Below are 9,644 nucleotides of genomic sequence, written 5' to 3'. Positions count from 1 at the left end.
TAAGCTATTAGGTGGCTTTTGGTGGCCAAAAATGAAGAAACTGGGTTATATAATATATATATATATATATGTGTGAGCAGTGAGGAAGGTCAGGGAGTTTGTTCGTCGTCTTTTTTGTTTGTTTTTATGACGGAGCTGGTTTTGACTCGTAGACGAAACGAAAACCTCAAGAGAGATAGAGAGAGGACCACCTACTATTCGTGAGGCAAATATTAACTAACCAGAAATCTCGAGGTAATTTCATGCTCTCTCACCAGAAAAGGTAATTTCATGTTTCTTTTTAAGGGATTTTTCTCGTAAGACAGTCTTACCGACAGTATTAGTTAAATTATGATACGAATTTTCGTATCAAATATTCTCTTAGAGAGTGTGTTTATGACTGTTAAATTGTGTTAAAATCACATTATATTAAAAATATTAATAGTATTAGTTTATGACGGTTAAATTGTGCTAAAATCACATTATATTAAAAAAATATGTAAAATAAACATTTGACACAGATCTAGGCCTCGTTCATTTCACCGATTCAAGTTTTCAGTTCTAGATTTTTACAGTAAAAAGCTCTCAGAAAATATCACATTTAATTTTTTCTGTTACAGTGAAAAGTTCTCATAAAATATCACATATCAACTCGAATTAAAAACTCGAATCTTCAAAGTGAACGAGACCCTAATAATTTAAAATTAAGAACTATCAATAATTTTTTTATCCCATTTTATTAGAGAAACTCCTTTATTTTTTATACATATTTTATGATTTTTTCTGATTTGTCTACCGGTAACAGCTTTTAATACAGACTAGATAATTGAAAAGTAAATAATTATTCTAAAAAATTTATCACTAGTTTTTTTTTTTTTTTTTAGTTTTACCAGAAAACTCCCATTTATAAAAGCTAGCTTCTGTATAAATAAGGGTGAAGCAATGGTCAAACCAGCCATAGATTAGGATTGACATATCCATGGACTCCTTCATAAACCGTCCGATTAGTCTAATTTTTGTTTTTAAAATCATTAGTCTGATTATCTTTTTTTTTTTTTTTTTAAAAGAGTAACAGGGATAATCTCAGAATTTGGGTCATTTTTAATTACCCCCAAAACTATTAATTTAGAAACCCCAATTTAGCAAAAACAGTTTCAACAAAACTATTAATTTTGATCCTAGGCATACTCTAGCAGAAATCAATGCGATCTAACAACATCATAGCATTTCTTTTATTCTTGAATCTTAATTAATATTAGCATTACCAAGTGCTAACCACAAAGCTTTTTTTAAGGTTTTTTTTTTTTTTTTTGAGGTATCTTATGCATTATTTTAGTGCCGTATCCTTGAGCAAAATTTTGGCAATTTATCCCACTAAATGGGGAGACTCTTTTCTCTCTAGTAGGGTTATTCGTTTTCTCTTCCTTTATTTTGTAGTTTTATCATTTTTCTTAAAAAATAAAATAAACGTCCACTTAAAAATATTTGTTTCAATTAGATGAATTATCGTCCTATTATTTTTATAAAAAAAAAAACCTAAAAAAAGTACCTATTGGTTACTCGAATAAAGAATTACATACGCATGTTTTTTTTTCCTTGGAATAATTACTAATTAGATACTTATATTTCTTCCAAGCTTAAAAAACTGATACGCGTATTTTCAGCTAAAAAAATTTCAGATACGTGGTTGGCTGGCAAAATATAAAGTATTGGATACGTATTGTTTGCTTGTAAAAGACGACAGCAACAACAAAGTTACAACTTACACCAACTCAATTCCACAACAAAAACGACGTGGAAATCATGTTTAGGATTGTGTACTTTTATTAAAAAAGATAGAAATCTTTACAGCAGGAAAAAAAAGTAAAAAAAAAAAAAAAAAAAAAGGAAAGGAACGGGAAAAAAAAAAAAGTTGTTTGCCGTTTGCCCATTTTGTTAGCCGTTTGTACCAAAAATGTATACAAAATTAATGGGCTGACAAAGATTTGAGGGTCTATAACAACATGATAACTTATAAAATAAATAATAATTTAAAAGAGAGAAATATTGAATATTATTCTTTAAAATGTATGGGTCTTGATTCTTGTTTCTTACTCTTAAATTTTGATTAATATCTTTTTTTATTAATATAATTATTTGTTTAAAAGATATTAATCAAAAGTGAGATGTAAAAATCTAAGTCATACATTCTAAGAAGTATTTCATTTTCTCTAAATAAAATTTTATAAAAAAAAATGCACAATACCAAATTCAAGGTTTTTAAAAACAAAAAAAAAAAGCAAATTTTACTAAATTAAAAGGTATGTCTTTACAAATTTCACGTGAGATAACAAACAAAATCTCAATAGATCAGCAATAATTCAAATTTAAAGACAAAGCAAAATACGCTAATTATTCTCCTATAGAGGACAAAAGAGACACTAAACCTCTAAGTTCATACATCAGCACAGAAAAATTAGAGATCATAGAAATTCTCCCAAAAGCGAAAAAGGTTGAACTATTGTTAGAAAGATATAGCCAATAAGGTTAAAAGGTTGAATAATAATTTAAAAAAAAAAGTTGAAAGAAAGATTGGGAAAAAAAAAAAGTTGAATGATAAATGACATTTTTGCTCTGTCTTGAAAAGTTAGTAAAGAAAATGTGGAAAGGGGAAAAATGAACAAATTTTCTATTATTGTTTTTCCCCATTTTCTATTCTAACAACCCACCTCATTGTAACAAGCCGGCCATAGTGGAAGTGTCAAACGCATTTTATTAAAACGTTTTCTGCATAAAGTTCATAAGAAGTTTCTTCTTGGTGGTTTAATTTGGAGGAGAACTTCCTTTCCAACAACTTTATGGGCGCGTTTGGAACCCATTTTAAAATAATTTTATTTTCTGTATAAAAATAAAAATAAAAACGTTTTCATTTTCAGGCATGAATCATTTCTGAAAATGTGTTTGATAGTTTTATTCAGATATTATTTTTAGTTTAAGAAAAAAACTGAAACTGCGTTTGGTTTTACATTTTTTAAAACATGTAATAATATTTAAAATAATAATATATTAAATATGTAATAATTGAAATCCCAAATAAAAACACTAATAATTAATATAATAATTTAAATTATATTACAAATAAATAGTAAATAATTTAAAATAAGATAACTTAGTGAATGATTAGTAAAAAAAAAATTTACTTAGTGAATAATCTTAGCCTATATTACTGTCGTATATACGAATCTAACATTTGATCAGCTAGATGATCCCTAAAATTAACCATGTGATTACGTTGTCGCCGACTCCCTATTTCGAATGTTTCTGCTTCTTATGCGTCCATACCTTTATGTTGTCCTTGTTACCCTTCTTGTTCTCCCTCTATATCTTCCAAGGGCAAATCGACATCATATTGTCTAAATAGATGATCATCTCGCGCGTGCATCTTAATTAAATTATGGATCACACAACAAGCAATTGATATAAGTGATTGTCTTGGTATCCAATAATTGGTCATAAGCTTAAGAATTTTAAATCTTACTTTCAAGACCCTAAAGCACCTCTCTATGTAATTACACAGTGAATAGTAATAATAATTGAATAACTATCGTAGTCCCGTTGGTTGACCACCGTTTCTAAACTGTTGAATATGGTACCTCTGACCACGAAATGGTGCCAAAAAGTCTTGCATGTTGTTGTAACCGATTTCACAACGTAATATTTTGGGATGAGTGGCACCAAGAACTGGTTCGTTAGATCTCTTATAGTCTCAGTTAACATTCTATCAGCAGCTGAGCCTTCTCATCCGGTATTGACGTAAGTGAATAGCATACCGAAACTACACGCCGCCATTACATTTTGAGTACGCGAATGTCTTATTCCTCTATAGATTGTCTGTTGATGTGCAGGTGGGACAACCATTATGTGCATACCGTTTATTGCACCAATACAATCCTATTAAAATACATAAGGCGTACGTTATGATTAATTTAAAATTATTTATCATATCCTTAGTTTATGAGCAGAGTCAGATTGTACCTTAAACTATGGCCAATACTTAGGGTTGTGTCGAATCTCTGGGGAGACGATGTTCATATTTGGTGGTTTTATAACTACAGGTGCTAACCTACACAATGCGGTAAGCACATTATCAAAATGCTAGTGTACCGTCTCTCCAAAATGAACAAATATATCTTGTATCTCTCTATTGCGGTCTGAGTGAGCAATCGTTCTTAAGAACATCATTAGTGATTCTTCTGTTGATATACTTGAAGAAGGCAGTAAATTACGGTCTTGAAGAAAGACATGGATGGAGCTACTCTAGTCTAGTGGGGACTTAAGCCCCACTCAATTTATTATTATTTTTATTTACGCGTAGCCCTTACTAAACATGAAAATTTTAATCTTATAATTGTTCTTATTATTAACCCCACGCACAAAAATTTCTCGCTCTGTCACTGATATTGCTAACTGTTTATCTACCATATATGCTTTAAAGAAACAAACAAATCACTTCAAAAATTTTGTTTAAAAGAAAAACAATTATTTTCTGCTAGTTGTTGTTATCAATTTTTAGTTTTTAGTTTTAGTTTCATTTTTTGTGTAATCTATTTTCCAGACGCAGGGAGGAGCCAGCACCCCTAGTGGCCCCCTAAAATCTATTTTCTCTTTTATTTTTTTCCCTTCATTTTGTCCCCCTAAAATCTTAAAACTTTAAATTTTGTTCAAATGCTTTCAAAATTTCATTTTACAACCTTTGTTTTTACTTTTTATCATACCATATTGTTTTTGTGCTCAAAGCTAATATTTATATATATAAGTGATTTTCCGATTTATTACACTATTAATTTAGTTAAGACCCTTTCTTAACAAATTTTGTGGCTTAATCCTTGTCCTTACACTTTTTTGTCATACTATTTAACTTTTATTTATTTGAACATAATGAAGGGTGACCAACCAAATCTAATGTCATAAACTAGTAATATGTTTCTCGTAAGAGAGAGAGAGAGAAAAAAGAAAAACTAGTAATATGATGAATATCACGTCTCTCTCTCTCTCTCTCTCTCTCTCTTTTTAGGAAAATGATTGGTATGCCTTCTATCTTTTTCTTTCCTCCAAATATTAAGTTGCATGTTTTTATTTTTTTCCTATAATTTTATTGCTCTCGATAGTATAAAATTAGGACGTTTACTTGTTAATAAACTTATATTCAAGATGAAGGAAAGCCTATTTAGCATTTTATTTTTCAAAGTCAAGGACCTCAAGGCCATTAAAAAAAAACAAAAAATAAAAAACAAACAAACTCTAAGACTAAAAGCTCATCCAAAAAGATAAACACAACACCGAGTAAACAAGAAGATAAAGGCATGAGAAGAAGAGTAATTCTGAAGGAGAGTGATATACATACATACATACTTTTACACAAATAAGGCATGAGAAGAAGAGTAATTCTGAAGGAGAGTGATATACATACATACATTTACACAAATAAATATACATATATATATATACATGTATTTTAGTCAATTTTTTCTCCAGTAGCATTGCATGTGCCATACATAAACTTGCTATTATCAAAATAAATATACATATATATATATATATATACACATGTATTTTAGTCAATTTTTTCTCCACTAGCATTGCATGTGCCATACGTAAATTTGCTATTATCAAAATAATTTAACAGATCTGACAACCAAAATCGATATAAACAATTAGGACTACGCGTGCCTGAACAAATCATATGAGATTGTTATCAATCAAATAATATAATTATAAATAGTTCTCTTATGTATCACCTCTAGATAATATAAACTAATTTATTAAAAGTCAATACATTGTTAAAAATACCTTTACTTTTAAAAAAGGTTGAGTAAGCTTCGGAAAGAAAAATTGTCGATAGACATTAGACTTGTCAAATACATGTTGTTACTATACCTATTGATTGGGACAAAATGATGCTATCCAAATATGTATCATGTAAAAGGCTTCTTTTTTTTTAATAAAAAAAGAAAAACTTTGTTTTGGGTTTAAATTGAAAAGTAATTCTTAAATGTGAAAAATAATGATATTTCTTCATACTCGTATTGCATTTGTGATGATATAAATTGTTGAGCTATAAGCAGTTTCCCTAAGGGCGTGTTGCAACATTTATGTTAAGCAGTTTGAAAGTAATGGGAAGTAATCAATGTTATGAAAAGTTCAAAGTATTATGGCCGTTTAGCCGTTTAGTTCGCTGATTTTAGTTTTTTATTCGAGTTGAGATATGACTTTATGTGAGAGTTTTTTATTGTAATAAAAAACTATATGTGATTATTTATGAGAGTTTTTTATTGTAACAAAACTTGAATTTTAAACTCGAATTATTGTTTTTAATATCTAGTTGTTTCAGTATAATCAATCTTACTTGAAAGTCAAATTGAATATGCACATAATAATAATAATAATAATAATAATAATAATAATAATAATAATAATAATGTATCGAATTATATTTGCAAGAAAATAATATAAAGAAAGGACTCTCAGCTAGTAATTTTGGAACTTGTCTATAGAAAGAATTTTTAAGTGCCATGTTTTACAAGATGTATACTTGGGTACTTCTTTTTTTTTTTTTTTTTTTAGGGATGCTTGGATACCAATTAAATGTTTATCCTCTTTTTTCTTTCTTTCTTTCTTTCTTTCTTTTCCTTTTTGCCAATTAAATTCTGGCCATTACTTATTCAAGGACTAGTAACTCTTTGTCCAAAATTATAAAATTTTCTTTGTGTCTTTCTTGACATGGAACTACTGCATTTATTGGTTTGTTGTTGTTGTTGTTGTTGTTGTCTCTCTTGACATAATGTTTGTATTTTATCAAACGATCAACGTTAACATGTAAAAAAATAAAAAATAAAAAGCAAGAGTATTAAACTCAGATTATAAATAAAAGAGAAGGAATTATAATTGAAATCGTTAATTGCCTTTTTAATGTTTATCTATCAATTAAATAGTGTAATAAGAAATAATTCAATTCAATTCATGGTGTCCATAAAACTTTAGATAATCAAATAATCGTTGGCTGACGACATATTGGGTATGTAAGTAAATTTGGCGTTCATACATCTTTGACCCGGAATTAATCCCATCAGGGTGTAAAACTAATTCATACATCTTTGACCCGGAATTAATCCCATCAGGGTGTAAAACCAAATATCATTTCTTATATTACGTGAGCCCTATTAAATTTTTATTACTGATTTTATGAGGAAACACCAGATTAAATAGAAAGAGAGAATCACTCATCATTTTATCTTTATGTTAAGTAAATGCACCTTAAAGGTGTAACGAGATTAGGCACTAACTTGCATGTTTTGGCATAATTAACGTTGTTATGCCTAATCTTAATGGCCCGCGCAAATTAATCTTGCTGGTTTTTGTTTTGTTTTGTTTTTTTGTTTTTTTTTTTCCTTGCTGATTTGCCCTTGAAAAGGACTTTTCTGGTCCAGCAATGGCCTAAAATTTCTTTGTCAACCTTCATTTGGTGACTTTTGGTGGCCTAAGCTAAACCATCCAACCAAACCAACTTCCTTTGTAGGCCTAATAATTCTAGAAATTAAAATTTTTCTTCTTCTCAACCCTTATTACTAGTCTCTTTCAAACACTAGAACTGACCTTTCCAACGTTTCTAGATTGATGCAACTTCCTTGGTTCCCATTCTTTCCATCAACTCTTATGATGACTCGGCCATCGGCCAACGACTTATAATTACTGATTTTTGAAAAATATTCCCTTAAAATACGAAATTTTTTCTTATTAGCCAATGCAAATCTTATCAAGCCATTATTAGAATTTACATGGCCGTCAAGAGAAATAAAGAAAGGTGGAAAAGACTTGCAACTCTGAAAAAAAAAAAAAAAAAAAAAAAAAAAAAAAAAAAAAAAAACTTTACCATACGTTTATTTATAGATCCGAACAACTAATTAAATTATTTTATTACAATTTTTTCTCTCATAAAATTTAAATTTCCGTTCAAACTATTCTATTTAAACCTGTGAACCAAACAGGTTACGGGCCTTTAATTTACTCAAAATATCAATTTAATTTCAACTCATCCCGTCTTTTATAAAATGAAGTGTAGATAAAAAAACGGAAATAATAAAAAATAGACCAATATGAAAAGCTTAAGAAAGTATATAGGCCAACTTTTAGTTATAGAAATTAATAGACCATAACTTATCAAGTTATGGTTCATAGCCAGACAAATTATGGACAAAAATAGACAATAACTTGTCAAGTTATAGTTCATAATCATACAAATTATGAACAAAAATAATAATTTAGCCTATTTATTAACTTATGTAAACTATTGGTCTATTAATTTTAATTCATCTCAAATATTGACATATTTTCCTCTTTCTCCCATAAAAAAATTCCACAAACATGACGTAGTTCTAGATTATCAGATCATATTAAAATCATGTCAACTATAAAAGATGTAGCAGTTTACGAAATCTGACGATAAAGACAAACAGAGAGATAAAAACTGCTTCAAAATAGATCTTTCTTTGCTTATCCTATCGTGCCTAAACTTTGGACGTTATAAAATAGAAATATTCAATAATGCATGTCGCAAGGGAGTACAAACATCCATGAAATGTCAACAGATGTGCAAATACTCAATTCCTCTCTTTTTTTTTTTCCAGAATATGTCGGGCTTTTGAATTTATACGTGTAAAATGGAAAGGAACATTTATGAGCTCTGAATTTGTGAGCCGACTAAAGATTTTGGCCGGAGGAGAAATACCATTAAATGCGAACATGGATCCCACAGTCACCTAGTTGTCATGTTTCTAGATGTCAAACTTAAATTTCTTAAAATTTTTTTTAAAACTAGTCAATTCAATCAAACCATCTAATTAATTTTGAACTAAATTTCATGAAAAATCTTAAATTCAAGTCTTTTTAAAATCAATTACTTAAATTACCATTAAAACTTAAAATACTCAAAACTAAAGGTGTTATCTATAACCTCAATTCTCTTTTAACATAGGTATATATACTTTTTAAATATACATGCTTGGAATCCTTGAATCATATATACATATACATGATTTTATTTAAACGATTTTATTTAAACGGCCAAAGGACATCTCTGGGCCTACACGTAGACAATGTACATACATACATGTACATATACATGAATGCACATCATGTATATGCTTTTTTTATACAGATGCCATTTCAACAATCGGATTGGTGAACCCAAATGGAAGCTACGCTATGAGTTTCGGCAAACCCATTATAGGTCTTACCTGATTAATAGGTTATGCAGCATTGCCTTACAGTAGTTTGCCTGAAACTGAACTAATCTTTCGAATAGAATCGAGTCAAATCATTTCCGTTCTATTAACTTGCTCTGAAATTTTGTTTATAGACATTCCATATGAAGGGTATGAAGTGATCACCATTTTGATTTAAACAATAATAAAAAATAGTGAAAAAAAAGCGCACTACTTCGCTTTTTTTGCCCCACAAAGAGGACAAAGATAACTTCCTGGTTTTTCTGAGTCATTACCAGTGACCTCTGGCTCTCTTTTTTACACGCCAAACCGGTCTAGTTAACGCTTACCTGATTATGCTTCAAATATGAATACAAATTCACATCATGCAAGACCCTTCTTGAGGACCGCCAAGTTGAAGCGGAA

This window comes from Morus notabilis, unplaced genomic scaffold (genome assembly GCF_000414095.1).
Source record: "Morus notabilis unplaced genomic scaffold, ASM41409v2 Scaffold3729, whole genome shotgun sequence".
NCBI lineage: Eukaryota > Viridiplantae > Streptophyta > Magnoliopsida > Rosales > Moraceae > Morus > Morus notabilis.
This window is presented reverse-complemented; position numbering follows the sequence as displayed.